The sequence below is a fragment of the Panthera leo genome, chromosome C2, assembly GCF_018350215.1.
Source record: "Panthera leo isolate Ple1 chromosome C2, P.leo_Ple1_pat1.1, whole genome shotgun sequence".
Taxonomy (NCBI): domain Eukaryota; kingdom Metazoa; phylum Chordata; class Mammalia; order Carnivora; family Felidae; genus Panthera; species Panthera leo.
The window spans coordinates 122,433,190-122,455,377 of record NC_056687.1 but is presented as its reverse complement, the minus strand read 5'-3'; the positions used below and the strand labels follow the sequence as shown (position 1 = coordinate 122,455,377).

Sequence of the window (22,188 nt, the reverse complement as noted above, 5' to 3'; positions counted from 1 at the left end):
AAAAAAAATCTTACCTATGAGCTTTGTTTTCTCTAAATGATTAGGAATTCCAGACATAGAACTTGGTACTGAATGCTTTTCCTTCCAAATAAAAATGTATTGTATAATAAAACTGGGAAATTTAACATTTCACGGTCTAGTAATTTCCTTATAAATTAGAATGAGAAAAAAAATCTGTTGGTGAATTAAGTTTTTGTTGAAACTCAATTTCTTATAAGTGACTGTGTTTTATCTCTGTAGTATTTGTGCACTTATTACAGAAAGCAAAGATAGAAACATATCATGACATATATAAATTATGCTAAGATTGGGTTTTACCACAAAAGCAAAATAGCTAAAACTTTTTTTCTGTAATTTTCTGAATTTCCTATACTTATTTTCATATAAAAATGACAATAAAAAATCCTCTAGTTACTCTTAATTAAATTAATATTGGAAAATATAGAAGTGGAATGTCAATGTGGTATTACAATTAATATTACAAATATGATGTCAAAATTTAAATTAAATTACTAGGGTTTTAAAAAAATAAATTGCTTCCAATGAAACCAGACATTGTAAAATGATACAGATGCATTTCCATTTGTATTTGTTTAGATAATTTGCAACGAAAGTATTTCATGAATACTTGTTCATATTAATTGGAAGGTATTTTCTTATTGTTTTGTTTCTATTTTCCGACCTACATTGGTTTGGGGGACTTTGGATTTATACAATATTGGGTGTGGCAGAGATACACCGCCCACCATATATGGATGTAATCCTCCACATCCCAACTCCTAGGCAGTTAGATGGGGTTGTGTGACTTGTCTGGGCCAAAGAGCTGGTCATCAAAGCAATACATGCCCTTCCGGGACAAAGCACTATAGAGCCAGGGCATGATACAACAGCTCTCTTTTTGTCTGTCCGGTGCTTGAGGAAGCCAAGTGTTCCAAATGGTGGAGCTTCAAGATGATGTACCTTCTGTCAGCCTGGATCCCTGAATAGCCTTAGGGGGCCAAACTCCAACGGACCCTATCCCAGATAGGAATTATGACTGGGAAATAAACTTCTGCTGTGTTAAACTACATAGCATTATTCTAATTAACTGAGATAATGAGTATCTATACTCCTCTACACAGAATACAACACAAAACTATTATTCCAAGAGTTAAATATTGTCATTAGTAAATTCAAATGCATGTGCAAAGTAAATTCACATTTTAGGCCATAGAGATACCTACAGGATCATTGTAGGCAAAACCTCAACATTTTGTATTTATTCACATTCTCTGCTAGTTTCAGGAAATGTCTGCCTTAGGTACTGAGAACACTATGGTTGTGTAGTCCCTCTGAGACAAAAATAAAAAGAGAATGCAAGTGGTGGAAGTAGTTGGCCCCTCCAATCACCAGATGCTGCCAATGTGGAAAATCACGTGGAACTGTAAAAAGGAAAACATGCTTGCTGTCATCTGGCTTTCCCCAAGCTCTGCCTCATCCTCTCCTTTTCCAGGTCATGCCCAAATTCAGGAAAACTTCCCTGGAGACTGATCTTTCTCCTACACTTTACCATTTTCTTCCCAGTGTCTTACAAACGCTTCTCTTCTCTGCCTTCAGTATTAGTGTTTTCAGGGTTTGGTGCTATGCCCTTGATTCTCTCACCTCCCACTGACTCCTTCGAGGAGCTCATGCCTGCTTCTGGCTTCACTGACTTACAAAAGTCATCACTAGGGCAGATTTCTCACCTGTGCGGTGGGTGTATTTGAAGACCCTTCACGGGGCATCTTTACTCTAAGAACCTCAAGCAGCTCATCATCTTATCTGCTTCTCTTCCTCTGTCCCCTCATTTGACATCACCATCAACCCAAACACGTGGGTTGTTACCCTTGGAAATCCCCACTCATCCAAAGGTATTTTCCCCCCTCACTCCTTATTTTTTTTCCTAAAAAAACAAAAAACAAAAAACTACTACTCTACTCATATGCAGCCACTCTCCCACAGGCTACGCACCAACCTAGTCTCTCCCCACTCCAATTCCACCCTGCTTCAAGTGAGCCTTCTAAATGCAAATCACACCTGCATCTTCCAGTACCTCCCAGGGCCCATCCTCCCTTTACCATGGTCTCTACGTCCTTTGCCATCCCCCCTCTGCTTTTCTTTTGAATCTCTTTCTTCTCCTCTCCTGGCACTCTGAATTCCAGCCATACCAAACTGCTTGTTCATCTCTGTACTCTGCAAACACCCATACCTCTGGGCCCTTGCTCTCAATGTGCCCTCTACCTGAAATGCCTCTCTCGTCTTTTTATCCAGCTAAGCACTAGCCACCATTTGGGTTTCAGCTTGGACACCATAGCCTCAAGGATGCCTTCCCTGCCCTCTCTCCTGAGCTAGGTCCTGCCTCTCTGACTCTCCACTGCCCTGGCTTCCCTCTGACACAGATCCATCTTATCACCCTGCGTGGCCTGTCTCCTAGCCTGGCTCCCTTGCTCCTTCCCTCCTGTATGAGCTCCTATGGGCACCTGAGGTGGATTCCCCAACAAAGCTGAGGGTGCTTTCCTCAATGCTCCTCACTTGCCTAGCCCCTTCCCAAGACCCTGACAGCAGCCCCAACAATGTGTTCTCATGGTCACATGATTTGTCCAAAATAAGATATGTGAACATAATCAGTTAATAATGCTATCATTCACCAGCTGACTTCCTCTCTGGGTCATTTCCCTTCCTGTAGGTGGCATTGGAGCAGCTGTGCAATCAGTTTAGTGGGTATTTTACAAAAGGGCTGGGTGGTCACTTACTGCCCACTGTGCTGATCCCTCCAGCATCTTGTACAAAGGCACAAGTCCAGAGATGACATGTATAAACATGATCCACAGCACCTGGGGGTGGAAGAGAAACCAAGTTCAAAATGCATGGAGTCAGAGCTGGTCTCTTAAACACTCTTACCATCACAGGAAGATTACAATTATAAGTAAAGGCTTCATTGCCTATCCACCCTCTCCTAGGCAGTGCTATCCTAGATAAAGATGTCTCTCTTCTCAGAATACACCTAATAATGTTGTATATACAATGATAAAGTTGGCATACATTTTAAAATTATTTGTTATGGGAATGTAACAAAATAAATTTTATAATTCTTGTGCTATAGGGCACAAACCTGCAGCAATAATACAAACAGAAAACATGTCTATGTAGAAAACAGCTTTATTTAAATGTCCCCGTGTATCAGGGCATATCTTAGTATATCTGACACAATTTCTCCTCTAAAAAATCAGGAAGTTTCAGATAAAATTGCATACAAATTTACCACGGATGCAGGAAAATGGCCTGAAGAAATTTGCCTGGCTAAACTCCTACACAGTCAATGTAGATCGTATAAAAATAAGTTGATTTCACAATTATGCAAATACAAAGTACTAGCATTTAAAAATATATTTGTATTTCTTTGTGTTCCTTAATTACAGATTTTGTGTATTTTTTGAGAAGTAATGATCATTCCAAAACTCATACAACAGAAAGGAAGTATCCTAACAGAAGCCAAAAATATCAACTGAAAGACTAGCAGAGGCCTCAAAACGTCTAAACTTTTTTTTTTTTCAGCTGGAGAGAGAAAGAGCACACGTGTGCGCACATGCACGCGCAAGTAGGGAAGGGCACAGAGAGAGAATCCCAAGCAGGTTCCCCACCGTCCACACGGAGCCCAATGCAGGGCTCAAACCTATGAGCCATGAGATCATAACCTGAGCTGACGTCAGATGTTTATCTGACTGAGCCACCCAGGAGCCCCAAAATGTCTAAAGCTCTTACACCGCACTAGATTGAAATGCTGACGTTCCAAATGAAGATAAGGAAGGCATCATGGTATCCGAAAAGTGCAGATCATGGACTAACAGAAGAGATTAAATATATATATATATATGAGGAGGATCAGAACACTACCAAACAAGAAATAAGCAGAAGGAAATACGATCCATATACTGGACATAGAGAAGTTTTCCAAATTTACAACAATCCTCACATTTCCATGACATACTCTAATGATTCATGAGGATGAAAAATGTTTTCCTAAACTACCGATAACATACAGCAATGTCTGATAAACTATGCAAGAGGGGAGACTGAATCACCTTTCTGTCCTCACAGAAAACATTACAAAATTGTCCCCATCTGAATTGACAATCAAAGAATACGCAATCAAAATAGGTTAGTAAAAAAATTTCCAGAGCTGCATCTGGCTGTTAATTCAAGCACATTATTATTTGCCTGTTTTTGTCAGCTTTTAAAATCTGCAATGTCTTTCTTCCTCTAAATAAACATGTACTTTTTACCTACTTTTGTGTTCATCATCTTGTATTATTTTCACCAAAGCTGGGTCCACTGCCAGGTGCATTGGGACTCTGTTTCCATGTTTCTCTCCACTGCTTCACCCTGTGCCTCCCTCAGGAAAGCAAACGGCCGGCTTTGTGAGCCAGCTGTACTGTTACTGCCCTAGCTCGAGTCTCCTTAGGTCACTCCTCAGTTTCCCACTCTGCCAACGTCCAGTCCTTTCTTGCCCCAAGGGCTGTGATACCTGGACCTGGGGAAACGCCAGGTCAGAGTGCACACACAGCTGTACAACAGAGAGGAGCAAATACCCTGGGAGCTCTGGTTTTCATGTCCAGAGCCCAACAAAGAGCCCCACCTCCGGGACTGAATCACTGCAGTCAACCCAGCATCACAGAATTGAATAATCGCCTGTAGAACCCCCCTGCTCTGTGCTCCCACTCTGGACAGTCTACAAGCTCGTCTGCTTGTTCATGAAACAGGGCTCCTCACGGTTTGCTAAAGAGGGAAAAACTCTCTCCCCCTCTCCCACCACCACTTCCTTGGAAATGTAAGCTCAGTGAGGATGCTCAGGCCTGCATCTGGCCAGGTCCTCAATGCCACTCTTCCTGCTGGCTGCCTGAGTCCAAGACAAGAGCTGTCCTCCCCCTTGAAGGGCTTTTGGATATTGTTGAAACCATTTTCTCCTGGGTGCGTTTAAAAGGACCCAGGGCATTGCTTAATGGCTTGCCTCAAACAGTATCTTCCAAAGGGAGGATACCGCTGAGCAGAAGCCATGCGTGGAGCCAGGCCTCCACTACACGGACCAGTTCCACAGGCCAGCACAGAAAAGGCCTTTCACACGGAGTATGCAAACGTCAGAAGGAGCTACAGCCTGTGCACGGACTGTGCCTCGCCTTTCCTGCTCTGCTAGTAATTACCAGGGGGCACTTCTAGTAAGAATAGCTCTAGGGCACAAGCACAGCGTAAGTGCCTTATTTTTATGCTTATTCTTCTCAACAACCTTTGAGTTTGTACTATTATTAACCCCATTTTGCAGATGTGGAAATTGAAGTCCAGACGGACTAAGCGATTTGCCCAAGGACAAGCAGCTGGGGATGATATTAAAACAGACATTTAGACCCTGTGTTTAACATTATTTTCTTAATTATAAAATAACAGTGATCACAGCAACCTCATGACCACACGTGTACTTGGTGCCAGCCCCTGGGCAAGGCGATGGCAAGTCACAGTGAGAAAGATATTTTCTTTGCCCAATGCCTGTAAGGAGCCCATGGGGTGGCAGGTGGGGACAGACACAGACATTTGAGGAGGGGATTTACAACACAGGGAAAATGCAAATACAACGTGTGTTAATGGAAGGAGGCCTGGACAAGTAAGGAAATACTCCTAATGCAGGTCTAAAAGAGAGCTATTGGGGCACCTGGGTGGCTCAGTTAAGCATCCAAAACTTTTTTAATGTTTATTTATTTTTGAGAAACAGAGAGCATGCACAAATGGGAGAGAGGAAGAGAGAGGGAAACACAGAATCCTAAGCAGGCTCCAGGCTCCAAGGTGTCAGCACAGAGCCTGATGTGGGGCTCACACTCCCGAACCGTAAGATCATTACCTGAGCCTAAGTCAGATGCTTAACCTACTGAGCCACCCAGGCGCGCCGAGCATCCAAAACTCTTGACTGCAGCTCAGATGGAGATCTCACAGTTTATGGCATGCAGCCCCTCCTCCGGCTCCAAGGCTGTCAGCACAGAGCCTGGTAGGATTCTCTCTACCCCTCCCCCACCCCTTCCCTGCCTGTGTGCTCTTTCTCTCTCTCAAAATAAATAAACTTCTAAAAGAAAATAAAAGGGAGGCGCCTGGGTGGCTCAGTCGGTTAAGCGTCCAACTTCGGCTCAGGTTATGATCTTGCCTTTGAGCCCCACATCGGGCTCTGTGCTGACAGCTGAGAGCCTGGAGTCTGCTTCAGATTCTGTGTCTCCTCCTTTACCCCTCCTGTGGTCACGCTCTGTCTCCGTCTCTCAAAAATAAATAAACGTTTAGAAAATATATATTTTTAAAGAAAATAAAAGGGAGCTATTTTGTTTCCCATAGTAATTCTCTACAGAAGTCCTTCTGAATTACATCTACAATTGAGCTGATTTTATAGAAGGATGCGACAACAGAGAGGTACAAAACCAGCATCAAATCTTCATTTCTATGTGTCTTTCCTCATTATTCTTCATAGCAACTCCCATTTCTTTTATTACACCCATTCAATTACCACCATTTCCCAGGCTAAAAAAAAAAAATACTGAAGCTCAAAGAGATAAGGGGACCAGGGCCAGGTCACACAACACAACTGACATCTGAATGCCCATCTATAAAACTGCCAGGTCCACCCGTTCTCCAGCACCGGCACTGTCTTTTTTTCCAGAATACAGCCGTTACACCACCAAGGGACCAATGCAGGGCCTGGGACACGACAAACTCCAGGCTGAATCCGGAGATTTTGAGTCCTGCCCTCCTCCTGCTCAACCACAGCTGTTTCACCTCACCAGGCCCAAGATTCATTGCCACCGGCATTTGGGCCTGAGCTCAGCTCTCTGGGGACCATGCTGGAGGAGCTCAGTGACTCAGGGCCTCCACTCTAAATTCCTATTAAGTACTCTAGATTTAATAGCTGCTATTAATACAAATTATGCTTCATTAAGCGTGAAGCTAAGGAGAACTCAGCTCGGAGGCTCCAGTTCAATACAGGGCTGAAGGACAAACAGAGCAGCTATTTTTAATACTGGCAATGTCAGTGGGGAGAGAGCAGACTGACATTGCATGTGCCTGTCGCTACTGCTGAAATTGAGTTTTTCACATTTTCACATAAATATCTCTTGTTTTCAGCTCAAGGTGTATAACAGAGGTAAACCTTTCCAATTCTTGAGGGATGGTAATACCCAGAACATTCTTCCTTTCAGAAAACATTTTTCTAAGAAACCTGAGAAGGAGGGGGGAGGGAGGAGCTCTCAATAGGTCTTCTGGCAGACCCTGCCCCACACCTCCCAGCAGGCTCCACCTGTCACAGGCTGGGGGATTAGCAAGGTCTGTCCTGCTGCCCTTGCAGTCACCTTGCTGGTTGTGTAGGGGTCTCCAGAGGCAACTCAAGAGTAGGCAAAAATCATACCCATGGCATGCTTCTAGATTAGGGTCAACAAAGATTTTCTGTCAAAGGCCAGAGACGGGGTGCCTGGGAAACTCAGTCGGTTAAACTTCTGACCTCAGCTCAGGTCGTGATCTCACAGTTCATGAGTTTGAGCTCCACGTCTGGCTCTGTGCTGACAGCCCAGAACCCACTTCGAATCCTCTGTCGCCCTCGCTCTCTGTCGCTCCCCCTTTCTCATGCCCTCTCTCAAAATAAATAAACCAAAAAAGCCAGAAACAAACTATTTTAGACTTCATGGGCCCGGCGATCTCTGTTCCAACTATTCAACCCTGTCATTGTAGCACAAAAGCAGCCACAGACTACCATAAAGGAATGAATGCCCATGACTATGCTCCAACAAAACTTTATTTACAAAAATTGGGGGGGTGGGCCAGATTTGGCTCCCAGGCTATAGAGTCTCCTACCTCTGTTTCAAATTTTCTGTTCCATCCTAATGTTTTTGCAATGGGTCTAAACTTAGTCTTATATAAAGTTCTATCACCTCACCTAGATCTGTTTACTCCCTACAAAGTTGCAACCACTGGAATTCATTAATAAAAAACTCTCTACAGGGTACTAGTACAAGATTATGGCATAATCATGTTTGGATTCGTTGAATTTACTCATTATCTCCATTATGCTCAATGAAGTCTGAGATACACATTCACGGGGGTGCAATTTGCTTTTGCTGAGAAGTCAGGGTGCATGCTTTTATATTTTGTATAGCACATGATCATTTTTATTTGTTCTAAGAACCTGCAATGGGTTCTGCTCATGAAATTCTCCAGTTCATTCACTGTAGTAGGTGTATTAGTCACGGTTCTCCAGAGAAACAGAGCCAATATATATAATGTTGGTTCATGCAATTAAGGAGACTGAGAAGTTCCATAATCTTCCACGTACAAGCTAGAGAAGCCAGGAAGACCAGTAATGTAGTTCAAAGGCCTGTGAGCCACAGAGCTGATGGGGCAGATTTCAGCTGAGTCTGAAGGCAGAGGACAGAAGATTGATGTTTAGTTCAGCCATCAGGCAGAGAAAGAATTCTCCCACCCTCTGCCTTTTTGTTCTATTCAACTCCTCAGTGGATTAGAGGGTGCCCATCTATGCTGAGGAGGGCCATCAGCTTTACTCTACTCATTCAATTTCTTCTAGAAATGCCCTCACAGACACCCCTAGAAATGTTTAACCATCTGTCTAGGCATCGAATGGCCCAGTTCAGTTGATGCATAAAATTAACCATTTAATAGGTTAGATACTTGTTCGGGTAATATTTATTTCCACATCCTTTGGAGAAGTTCATTGCCCTGGAGTTTGATTTGATCTGCCTTGGCCAATGGGAGGTCAGAGTACATTAAAGGACAAGAGGCTTAAAATCACAGAGTTGTGCCTGCCTTTCACTAGAAGGATGTGCCAGTAAGGTGGTAGAGTATGTGAGGAACAGGTCTACATAATCCTCAAAAGGTATTTTTTTAATGTTTGTGTATTTTTGAGAAGGAAAGAGTGAGCAGGGGAGGGGCAGAGAGAGAGGGATAAACATAATCTGAAGCAGGCTTTAGGTTCGGAGCTGTTAACACAGAGCCCAGAACGGGGCTCAAACCCACAAAATGGGAGATTATGACCTGAGCCGAAGTCAGATGCTCAACTGACTGAGCCTCCCGGGTACCCCCTCAATAAAAGGTATTTTAAAAAAGAATGCTTCAATAAGATTTCCAGGAAAAAACAAAAACAAAAGAAATTCTTTAAAAAGGACTGCTAGGCCAGATGCAAAACTAGTTACTGTTCTACAGAGCAATAAAACCATAATCTGTGGGGGGTTTGTTTTCTATCAAGCAGAACTCAAGTTAGCAAGTAACTTTACAATGTCTGAGCTTTAATAAATGGTAAAACACAAGGTCAAACACAGGAACATCTCATAAACAATAATTCTTGGTTGAGCCTGTTAATTTAAGATGTCCCATATTTTTGCCTTATTTTCAAGCTTCAAGAAAACTTTCTTTACCCTTGTTTGAGGGGTACACTGCAATCAAGGAGAACAGCCTTGGGTTATAAAGGAAACACGGTATCCTGAACAAGGAAGCCCAGGAACGCCTTAGGTAGAGCAGACCTGGTGATGCTCCTGCTGATACATCACACTATGCAGATAAACTACGCTTGTTGCCTTGGCTATTCCACCAGGAGCAGGGGATGGATGGGAAGAAACCCTAAGGAGAAGGAAGACCAGACTCATTCTCCTATCCTCATGGCTTTTGAGGATTGCCCTGGACTGACCACTGTGGTAGCCTGCAGCTCTGCTGGGTTCCTTGACCTTGGGGCCACCTAGAAGGATGTGCTGATACAAATGTGTTAGGATGAGTGGTCAGCGGCTTTTACTGGCTTTACTCTAACTAGATGTCACCAAAGCAAATAATGTAACACCCCAAAACCTTCACAAAGATGCAAATAATCACAAATATTTTATTGTTTCTAATATTACACTATCTTTAGTTCTTTCCCTTCCTAGTGACATAACATCTCAGAGGGAATTAATGGGGCACACGTCAATGCTGAACCTCACTTAGCCTGTCAGACCCAGGCAAAGTTAAGTGCACTTAGATTTATCTTGGTAAATGGATAAGCATCATGAAGACCTCACACACCCAGAACAGGTATAAGGGGTGCAGGGAAGTTTCCTGAATCTCTCAGGGCTCTACCAAAATTCATATGTTTCTTCTCAGTAAACTGAAGACCAAACTTTTACTGCAAAGGGTCAGACAGCAAATATTTTGGGCTTTGAGAGCCACACCATCTCCAGTACAACTACCCAATTTTGGCGATACAAAATGTAAACCCACAAATAACTGTAATTGAGGTCCAGTAATTCACAACAGGTGGCAGGCTAATCTGGGGCCATAGTTTGCCAACCCCTATTCCAGACTATAGCAGCCTCCCTAAACCAACAGGACAAAGCCGCCTCCCGTGGTTGCACAGCCCTGATACGCCCACTTCCTACACCTCCGTACCTGTGTCCCTAAAGCTTAAAGCAAAATCAACTCATGGTTGCTTTTCCCACCATCTGTGGGAGCTCATCATGTACAAGCAATTAGCACAGAGGTGAGGGGCTGCACACAACATTACCTCCTTAAAAGTGGCCAAGGGAAAGGAGAAGGCTCAGAAACTGCTGCAGCCTGAGTGGCTGGGAGCTACAGCCCCACTCACCAGAGGGCGACTGGACCCAGTTATGGCCCCCAAGGCCAGGCTCAGCGGCAGGTGCATGGGTGGAGCCCCGAGGGGCTGTAGGGCGGAGGCAGTCCTCGGCCAGCCCTACACAATGGGCCAGCGGCGACACTGACGGGGACGTGAAGGTGGAAGCAGTCAGAGGCTGGGATCGGGCTTGAGCAGAAGCCCAAAGCTGACCGTCCTGGAAGGACCCCTGGACTGTGAGGAGGGGGTAATGCTCCCGCGGCAGCAGCCAGAGCCCCTCTTCACTTAAACAGCAGCAGACCCGAAGTTGGAAAAAACTGGCAAAGGAGACGTCACACAGCCCTATCACTACCTACCTTCAAATATCCTTAAGGGTGCCTGGCTCAGTCGGTTGAGTCTGAGACTTCCCCTCATGTCATGATCTCATGGTTGATGGGTTCCAGCCCTGCGTTGGGCTCTGTGCTGACAGCTCAGAGCCTGGAGTCTGCTTTGGATTCTATGTCTTCTTCTCTCTGCCCCTCCTCCATTTGTGTGCTCTCTCTCTCTCTCTCAAAAGTAAATAAGCATTAAAAAAAACTCTAGTAAATTGCACAAAACTAACTTGTCTTGGGGGAAGTGGGGTGGAAAGAAAAAAATTCTGGAAACAAGGCCTTTGAAATGCTGAACTCCAATTCCCTTGGAAAAACTGCTAGTAAACAACGTGTACAGAACTTTCTTTTAACTTTGAAGGAAAAGGGAGAAATTAATTCTGAAAACAAAGCCTTTGAAAGAAAGTCTTGGAAACAGCCTCACCTCTGCTCCTAAAACTCAGCCCGCCAGTCTACAAAAGCCAGGGATCAACAAATACCAGCAGGTTAAACTAAGTAAGTGCCTTGTTGTTCTGATCTGTAACATAGGCCTTCCCACGGGAAAGAGACAAAGCTCTGATTCCCCTCACTCTCCAGCCCCCTCCTCACCCCATGCCCATGAAGTTCCTAATGGGCAAGCAAGGCGGGTTCATGGGTCAGTGTATTCGTATCCTACCTCTGTCATTTCCAAGTAGGAAATCACGTACCATTTAAATTAACCAAGACTAAATATTGATCCTCACAACTGCCATGATGAAGCCAGTTCAAGTTCTAAGTGACGAAAATTCATGGTTTTAGGGGTGATTTTGGAATTCTAATCTTATGGAAGGTCCATTTGCACTACAGTCTCGGACCTCAAATGTTAATAAGCTGAATGTACAAGTGTGGTCTTGTAACTTGAACATTATCTTGTTGAGAGTGTTTGTGTCTTGTTGATTGGAGCTTCACCTGTTTTAAAACTAAGTCCAATGTGTATCTTGTTGAGGGTGTTTGTGTCTTGGTGATTGGAGCTTCAGCTAGTTTAGGCCCGAAGTGAACGTGCATCTTGTTGAGGGTGTTTGTGTCCTATTGATTGGAGCTTTGGCTGGTTTAAGCCTAAATTGAACGTGTATCTTGTTGAGGGTGTTTGTGTCCTGTTGATTGGAGCTTTGGCTGGTTTAAGCCCGAAGTGAACGTGCATCTTGTTGGGGGTGTTTTTGTCCTATTGATTGGAGCTTTCGCTGGTTTAAGCCGGAAGTGAACGTGTATCCTGTTGAGGGTGTTTGTGTCCTGGTGATTGGAGCTTCAGCTAGTTTAAGCCCAAAGTGAACATGCATCTTGTTGAGGGTGTTTGTGTCCTATTGATTGGAGCTTTGCCTGGTTTACACCCAAAGTGAACTGTATCCTGTTGAGGGTGTTTGTGTCCTGTGATTTGAGCTTTGGCTGGTTTAAGCCCGAAGTGAACATGTATCCTGTTGAGGGTGTTTGTGTCCTGGTAATTGGAGCTTCAGCTAGTTTAGGCCTGGAGTGAATGTGTATCCTGTCGAGGGTGTTTGTGTCCTGGTGATTCAAGCTACACCTGGTTTAAGCCTAAATTGAACGTGCATCTTGTTGAGGGTGTTTGTGTTCTATTGATTGGAGCTTTGCCTGGTTTAAGCCCAAAGTGAACGTGTATCCTGTTGAGGGTGTTTGTGTCCTGGTGATTGGAGCTACACCTGGTTTAAGCCTAAATTGAACGTGTATCTTGTTGAGGGTGTTTTTGTCCTCTTGACTGGAGCTTTGGCTGGTTTAAGCCCGAAGTGAACGTGCATCTTGTTGATGGTGTTTGTGTCCTATTGATTGGAGCTTTGGCTGGTTTAAGCCCGAAGTGAACCTGCATCCTGTTGAGGGTGTTTGTGTCCTGCTGATTGGAGCTTTGGCTGGTTTAAGCCCGAGGTGAACGTGTATCCTGTTGAGGGTGTTTGTGTCCTGGTGATTGGAGCTTTGGCTGGTTTAAGCCCGAAGTGAACGTGCATCCTGTTGAGGGTGTTGGTGTCCTGTTGATTGGAGCTTTGGCTGGTTTAAGCCCAAAGTGAACGTGCATCCTGTTGACGGTGTTGGTGTCCTGTTGATTGGAGCTTTGGCTGGTTTAAGCCCAAAGTGAACCTGCATCCTGTTGAGGGTGTTTGTGTCCTGTTGATTGGAGCTTTGGCTGGTTTAAGCCCTAAGTGAACGTGCATCTTGTTGATGGTGTTTGTGTCCTCTTGATTGGAGCTTTGGCTGGTTTAAGCCCGAAGTGAACCTGCATCCTGTTGAGGGTGTTTGTGTCCTGCTGATTGGAGCTTTGGCTGGTTTAAGCCCGAGGTGAACGTGTATCCTGTTGAGGGTGTTTGTGTCCTGGTGATTGGAGCTTTGGCGGGTTTAAGCCCTAAGTGAACGTGCATCCTGTTGAGGGTGTTTGTGTCCTGCTGATTGGAGCTTTGGCTGGTTTAAGCCCGAGGTGAACGTGTATCCTGTTGAGGGTGTTTGTGTCCTGGTGATTGGAGCTTTGGCTGGTTTAAGCCCAAAGTGAACGTGCATCCTGTTGAGGGTGTTTGTGTCCTGGTGATTGGAGCTTCAGCTAGTTTAGGACCGAAGTGAACGTGCATCTTGTTGATGGTGTTTGTGTCCTATTGATTGGAGCTATGGCTGGTTAAAGCCCAAAGTGAACGTGTATCCTGTCGAGGGTGTTTGTGTCCTGGTGATTCAAGCTACACCTGGTTTAAGCCTAAATTGAACGTGCATCTTGTTGAGGGTGTTTGTGTCCTATTGATTGGAGCTTTGCCTGGTTTACACCCAAAGTGAACGTGTATCCTGTTGAGGGTGTTTGTGTCCTGGTGATTGGAGCTACACCTGGTTTAAGCCTAAATTGAACGTGTATCTTGTTGAGGGTGTTTGTGTCCTATTGATTGGAGCTTCGGCTGGTTTAAGCCCGAAGTGAACGTTTATCCTGTTGAGGGTGTTTGTGTCCTGGTGATTGGAGCTTCAGCTAGTTTAAGCCTCACATTCATATAGGTTATAAATGATGATGCTCTTCTTTATCCTTCTGGCCCACATCTGTGAGTTAATTTGTGTTAGTTTGATCATTTGCCCAAGACACAACTCACATCCCATAATTCCAAATAGACAGAGGACAGGGACTTGGATCCAGACAGCATTATAGGGGTTCCTGGGTGGCTCTGTCAGTTAAGACTCCGACTTCAGTTCAAGTAACGATCTCACAGTTCATGAGTTTAAGTCCCATATCAGGCTCTCTGCTGTCAGCACAGAGCCTGCTTCAGATCCTCTGTCCCCCTCTCTCTGCCCTTCCCCTGCTTGTGCTCTCCCAAAAATAAATAAATATTTTTTTTAAAAAGATAGCATTGTACAAATTGGTGTGGCCACTCTGGAAAACAGTGTGGAGGTTCCTCAAAACATTCAAAATAGACCTACCCTATGACCCAGCAATAGTACTGCTAGGAATTTACCCAAGGGATACAGGAGTACTGATGCATAGGGGCACTTATACCCCAATGTTTATAGCAGCACTCTCAGCAATAACCAAATTATGGAAAGAGCCTAAATGTCCATCAACTGATGAATGGATAAAAAAATTGTGGTTTATATACACAATGGAGTACTACGTGGCAATGAGAAAGAATGAAATATGGCCTTTTGTAGCAATGTGGATGGAACTGGAGAGTGTTAGGCTAAGTGAAATAAGCCATCCAGAGAAAGACAGATACCATATGGTTTCACTCTTATGTGGATCCTGAGAAACTTAACAGAAACCCATGGGGGAGGGGAAGGAAAAAAAAAAGAGGTTAGAGTGGGAGAGAGCCAAAGCATAAGAGACTCTTAAAAACTGAGAACAAACTGAGGGGTGATGGGGGGTGGGAGGAAGGGGAGGGTGGGTGATGGGTATTGAGGAGGGCACCTTTTGGGATGAGCACTGGGTGTTGTATGGAAACCAATTCGACAATAAACTTCATATATTGAAAAAATAAAAAAAATTTTTTTTTAAATAAAAAATGAAAAGATAGCATTGTAAGTACATCATTTGAAGCTTTCCTTACCTCCAATCTGAGCACATGTTAATGACAGATGAAATATAAAAATAAATATAAAAAAATTATAGCCAAAATCAAGATGACTGTGTCTATGGATGTGAATTGGAGGAGAAATCCAGAGTGGTGACTAAAAGCTGGAACCGCTGTCTTGCTAAGCTCTCAATGAGTCTGGGATGTCTGAGAGTTTTGTTCTTGCACAGCAGGCAGGCAATATATGCGTTGAACACCAGGTGAAGGACCCAAATCAGGCTCACTGCTCAGGGCTTCTGGGAAAGGTTTTCTTCCAAATAAAGCATTTGTGGGGGAAAAAACTGCTGTCTTCTGCTTATATCTCCCATGTTACTTGGGATGTTATTATGCAATGACATGATGCCAGAAGCTGAGACAGCCTCTTGCAACTGCTGAAGAAAAGGAAAGATACTGACCTGGAATCCTGATGTTGTTGGACCACTTAATGAACCTGGGACCACCCATCCTCTGTACTCCTAAAGTCAGTAATACATTTCATATGGTTTAACCAGTGTTGGTTGGATTTCCTCCTACATGAAGTCAAATGCATCCTCATTGAAATACCTTCCAAGGATAGGGAGGTGGGGCAAGACCTCCCTCTTAAGATGAGCCTGCAAACAAAAATTCCAGTACAAATGAGGAAATCAAATTCGATAAAAGACTCAAAACAAAATACACTAATAAATTACCAAACATGAATTTACTCCAAACAAAACTAAAATTATAATCTAAAAATGGCTTTAAATAATATGTCTAGGATCCTCCGTGAGAAGAAATGATCAATAAAGAGACAGAAATTATGAGACAAAATCAGGCAGAAATTAAAATAACAATAAACTATTGAAAAAATAATTTGAAACCCTGAAAATGAAATCTATACTCATTGAAATATACTTAATAGGCAAAGTGTACAAGAGACTGGACACAGTGTGAAAATGGACTCAGAGGAAGTGAACTGTAGGAAAACCATAACAAGGATAATTATCAGAAAAATCTGTTAAGAGACATGGATGAGAGTGAAGAAGCAATACTTGAGAGAGAAAATTAGAACATTTCTAAGATTTAAGAGAGACATAAATTCTCAAAAGTTTGCTCTGAGCACAAAGCAGGATTGACACAAATTAATCCAAAAGTTGATAAGAAAAAGATAAAGAGAAAAATCTTTAAAATACCCAGACAAAAAAAGATCGCTAACTAAATAAGACATGGTGATTAGACTGCCCTGGGGTGTGGCTGCAAACTCTCCTTCCTCATCCTGAGCTGTCCTCACTGCTCTGATTTCAGTACATTATCTTTGCTAACACCCTCTCAAATCTTGATCCTGTCCTTAATTTCTTATCCCTCCCCCCACCCTGTTCCCCACATTTCTTCAATATTCAAAGCCCACTTCCCTCCCATTTCAGCTTTTTTGTTCATATCCCCTCTTGCTCAACTCCACATCAGCCATGCTCCCTCAAAACATCATCTTTTTTTTTTCATTTATATCTCTATTATTTTTCCAAATAAGATTTGTGGTGCTTTGAAATCTGTATACAATAGACAAAAACTGAGTAATTGATTAGCAACCATCAGAATAAGGCACTGAAGCCACAATTCCTAAAAATGGACATTACATGGTCCTTCACTCTTACTAAGGTCACACAATTCGATGGGAGATTCCAAGTGTCCAAAGCAAAAAGAGAAATATATTCAGCACAATATTTTTAGTTTCCATAAAATACAAGTGTACTAGTTGGTAAGGAGAACTATTTCCATACAAAAGTCAGGCATATGGGACCATGTTACAAGCCCTCTCTTGCTCTCACCCTCAATACCATTTCTGTGGCACCAAGCAGGGTGGGCAGGTGTTAAGTCACAGAAACGCAATTCAATTCCTATTGAAGCCTCTGAAGGACTCTGGCTGGAACAAGAGCATGATTTGGCGATCATGTCTTCTCCCACCAAGCAAGCTGCAGCTGACCAGAGCACGCAATTCCTCTGAATGTGCATCTTTGGCAAATAGATATTTATCACACGTGTAATTCTTCATATTCAATGTATCTGTGTAGCTCCTTTAAAGCCTTTTAAATTTTTCACTTTTTTTCTCATTCACTTATTTTTAAGCATTTTAAATATACTTTGGTCAATTCCTCTCAGGGCATATCAGTTGGATTGGGTAAAAATCTTTGACATATTAAAGAAGACAGGAGATAAAATGATGTCTCAAAGAATGTAGAAATTATATACAGGACCAGTTGTAATACTAATTACATACACTGTCCAATTTTGTGATGTTAAGCACGAATAAATTTAAGCACATATGTCATTAGATGACACAACAATCCTAAAAATTTACGTGACATTCCAAAAATAAATTATTAAGCCAAAAAAACATATCTAAAATTATCAATAATAAAAAGGAAATTTGAATCAACCATGCTAGAGGAAAGACTGAATTACCATTTAATTCTGTCTGTAAACAGTGATATTACAAAATTATTGACATGTGAAAAGTCAATCAAAGAGTATATAGCCAAAAAAGCAGCAAGAAAACTCCCTTCTAACTTACAAAAGTTTTGCTGAAAAATCAGCTCATAGTCTTCTAGGTTTACCCTGGTAGGTAAACTTTCTGTTTCTCTCTTGCAGCTTTTAGGATTCTATCTTTAACCTTTGACATTTTAATGATTATGTACCATGGTGTGGACATGCTTGGGTTCATTTTTATTTGCCATTCTCTCTGTGCTGCTTGGGTTTGGACATCTATTTCCCTCCTTAGGCTAGGGAGTTTTCAGTTATTATTTCTTGAAATAACTTTTCTATACCATTCTTGCTCTTCTTCTGGGACCCTTATAATGTTTGTTCACTTGATGTTGTCCAACAGATCTCTTAATCTATCCTCATCTTTTTTTTTTTTTTTTTTTTTTTGCATCCTTTTTTCTTTTTGCTGTTCAGCTTGCATGCTTTCCATTACCCTGTCTTCCACATCACTGGTACATTCTTCTGCATCCTGTAATCTGCTGTTGATTCCCTCTGGTGTGATTTTTATTTGTTATTGTATTCTTTGACTCTGATTGGTTCTCTTTAACACTTTCTATCTCTTTATTGACAGTGTCATTGAGTTCTTCCATCCTCTTCTCCAGCCCAATGAGTATCTTTATAATCATTACTTTGAATTCTTTATCAGGCATATTGCTTATCTCTTGCATTCAATTCTTTTACTGAGGATTTTTCTTATTCTTTCTTTTGGAGCACATTCCTCTGTCTCCCCAATTTGCTTGGCTTTCTATGTTTGTTTCTATGAATTAGGAAAAGTGACTATTTCTCCTAAAGTTGAAAGAATGGTCTTGTATATGGTGACCCCTACAAAGACTGGGTATACTTGATGACTTTTGGTCGCTGGCTGGAGCTATGACTATATATATGCTAGTTATTACTCTTTTAAACCATGACTTTTTACACAAAGAATAAAGAAATAATAATAATATAGAAAAAATAAAATAATAGAAAAAAAAGAAAAAAGAACAAGAAAGAATAAAGCCAAAATGAAAAAAAATAAGAACAAAGCAAGATAAATTCTAAAAAAGTCAAAAAAATACAATAAAACAGTAAAAACAAAGCAAAACACAAAATCACAGCTTCTTTGTGCCCCAGCACCACAGGGTGGCTAGTGTGGACTTGTGGACCCCAGACTCACTGAGGTCACAAGCTTGCCAGGAGCTGGACCCTGCTAAGGTAGAGGAAAAGAGAACATTCCTGCAGTTCCTCAGCCCTTTTAATCCACAGCATTTATCTATCTATCTATCTATTTATTTATTTATTTATTTAGTGCTTCAGTGTGACTAAGGCTGGTGTGAGACTGCAGACCCTGGGCTTACTAAGGTCCCAAGCCCTCTGTGATGATCTGACCTGCCAGTTATGGCATCGGGACCCTCAGATTATGGCCTCTGAACCTGCCCTTTATGGCAGCCAGACCCTGCTCTGGTCTGAACTCTTGATGGAGGGAGAGACCACAGTTCCCCAGTTCCCCAGCACCTCTAAACCACAGCTTTTCCTCTGTCCAGTGCATCTAGGACTGGTGTGGGCCTGTGGACCCTGGGCTCACTAAAGGTGCAATTCACAGACACACCTGGACCCACCCGCCGGAGTGTCCGGACCCTGCTCCAATCCAAGCTTTGCAAGTGAGGCGGGAACAGAAACCGTGTCATTCTCCAGTCCCTCTGACCTGCAGAGATTTCCTGGGGCTCCTCCGCCACTTGGCAGAGTCCTAGTGTTATCTCTGTTATATGCTAGTTGTTCTTTTAAACTGCAGCTTTTTTCTGTGCCCAAGGACAGAAGAATCTCTTCTGCTCCTGTTCCCTCAGTGTTGTCCCTCCCCACTGCTGCTCGCAGCACTGGGGGTGGGGGGTTCCCTTTGTTACCATATGTCCACCTCTCTTGCTGTTCTTTTGCTGTTCTGTCTTTGGTCCTTCAACAGCAGTTCAGTCTGCCCTCAGTTCTTCATGTTATTATTTGGCGTGTTCCATGGAGGAGGTGAGTTCATAGTCTTCCCATGACACAATCTTGAACTAGAATTCTTACCTTGAAGCCTGCATTCACAAATGAGGGATATGCATGCAGACTAAGGTATTCTGTCCATTCACTAAACACTACCAAAGACTTGTAGCCAGGTGACATTTCCACTCACTGACTCAAAAGTTTTAGCCGTCAAGGTCATTAGCCTTTTGGCTTTTAACCCAGAGGCCTGTTGTCCAAGCAGCAGCAAATGGCCCAGCTTCAGCCTTTCCCTTGAAAATTATTGTGTTAGGGCTACAGAGTCTGAAACAAAGGCTGCTCCCCCCCATTTCTCAGTTCGCTGGGTGTTTGGTGGGGTTGTGTTCTAAAGACAACTCATATGGAATATAGTCCCCAAATGTAGGACAGCTAATCATAGCTCAGACAATCAGTGCTCAAGACCCCAAAGGAAGTTACTTCTCCATTATAGGCCTTCAGACTCCAACCATAATCTACACCATTGGATCTCTGGTTCACAGACCTTCAAAGTACACCACTGGCCTTCCTGAGTACTCCAGTTTGCAGAGGATCATGGGACTTTTCAGCCTCCCAATCTCATAAGCCAATACCTTCTAATAAATATCTTTATTCAGTTATTCATTCTTATTATATATAAAATAGATATATATTCTTATTGTATATATGATAGATAGATAGATAGATAGATAGATCTTCTACTGACTCTGTTTCTCTGGAGAACCCCGACTAGTACACCTACCACAGTGCATAAACTGGGGCATCTCACTACTAGGACTCATTGTGATGCACTCACTGCCAGATTCCTAGAATAAATAAAAATGATCATATACTACATAAAAAAACTAAATTCCACCCCTAGGAATACATAACACAGACTAGGTTGAGCATGTGGAAATAATAAGGAAATTACCAATTTCCTGCAATAGTTAATTTTATGTGTCAGCTTGGCTGGGCTACAGTGCCCAGATATTTGGTCAAACATTACTCTGGATGTTTCTATGACAGTGCTTTTGAATGACAGTAACATTTAAATCAGTAGACTTTGAGTAAAGTACAATGTCCTCCTTCATGTGGGTGGGCCTCGTCCAATCAGTTGAAGGTCTCCTCTGTGAAAGACGGCATTGTGCAGCAGACAGCCTTCAGACTTGAACTGCAACACTGGCTCTCTCCTGGGTCTCTATAGCCTCATCAACCAATTCCTTAAATAAATCTCCATCTCTTTCTCCTACACACACACACACACCCTATTGATTCTATTTATCTGGAAAACCCTAATACACCAATGAAAATGGTTTAAAGTAGCATATGATCCAAAACTCCAATACAATATGTCACATCTTTGAACATAGCCTATGGCAAATTCCTTTTTGTTGTTGTTGTTCTTCTTAATATCACATTACAATAAAATTATGTAGACCAGATGTTGCAAATTTTGGGCCTAATCTAACCCACAATGTGCTTCGTTAGACCCTCAATGCAAAGTTTTTGTTAATTTTGAAAGTATTTAACAATTAAAACTCAGAATATTTCACTGCTGCGTTCACTTTTAGATTCAGATTTCTGCTTCTCTTGGAAAACCAAGGGAGCTAGCCACATGGAGCTGGCACTCGTGTTTGGCAAAACTTGGCTGGAGCTGAGGAGCTGCTGATTTAGACGGGGTACATCCCCCACAGCCCAGCCCCCCACAGCCCCACCCTCCTAACTGTCTGACACTCTCTATCTCCCTCTTCTACAACACCTACCTGGCTCCTGCAGGCTTTTAGGTGTGTGATCCCGGATAACAACAAGAGGATAAGGAAGCCAGGGGTAAGACTAAGAGGAAAAAGGAAGACAGGGGGTCCTGCCTTTCTGTCCATCTTCCATCAGAATCAGTGCTCACTGGCTGGGTGACTTTTGACAAGTCTATAACTTTTAGGAGACTTGCTTTTCTCCTGGGTAAAATAGGGCTAATGGTATAGATCCTGCACGATGTTTATGAGGATGAAATTGTATAATGTTTGCACAACACCTGGTAGCTATTATTATGATTTAGTTTATTCAGACGCAAGCCATATACTCCATCCAGGAAATATGGGGCTAAGCCAGCCAGAGCCTCGCACAGATCAGAAACATGCTGTGAATGCTGCTTCCTTATGCAGCTTGAGCAATGTGGAGTTGGAAAATGCAGTGTTCGATATTCTGTTAGTGCCTCACAATGATCTTGGGAGGTTGCTATTGCTGTCACCCACATTTAATAGGTGAAAGTGCTGAGGTTCAAGAGTCCTGGCCCCTGTTCTCTCCTGCCTACATCTTTGTATCACAGCCCTCACCAAATGCGTTATGACAATTACTTATGCCCATGTCTGCTTTCCCCACTGGGCAGTGAGAACCTTGAAATGAGTCGCACCATAGCCCTGGCGAGTCACAGAGGGCCAGGCTCAGGAAAATACTTGGCCAAATCAGTCAGTCCATCGACAGAGGAAGGGGCCCAGGTCAGACAATCAGCACAAGTCCCCGGGGCAGATGCTGCCCTGGCCTGGCTCTGAGACCACTGTTCTCTCTCCTTAACAAAAACAGCAATATTTTCCCTTCCGCCCCTTTCCATCTGCTCTGGGGCTCACTACTCCTTAACCAGCTAGCCATTGGGGGTTTC

At 42.9% G+C, this 22,188-nt stretch overlaps 1 long non-coding RNA gene across 4 annotated transcripts in view; it reads right to left on the bottom strand.

The window, feature by feature from the left end:
* Positions 1-1,244: 1,244 nt before the first annotated feature.
* The window catches only part of LOC122229532, a 43,087-nt gene continuing 22,143 nt past the window's right edge, over positions 1,245-22,188 (bottom strand). Inside the window, exons 6-8 of one of the 4 annotated variants that reach the window (XR_006207021.1) lie at positions 15,464-15,658; positions 2,772-2,852; positions 1,245-1,421 (exon numbers count right to left, since the gene is read on the bottom strand). This is a non-coding gene — a long non-coding RNA (uncharacterized LOC122229532). The remainder of the gene's footprint in view (positions 1,422-2,771; positions 2,853-15,463; positions 15,659-22,188) is intronic. The other 3 variants (XR_006207019.1, XR_006207022.1, XR_006207023.1) reach the window with 3 other exon arrangements.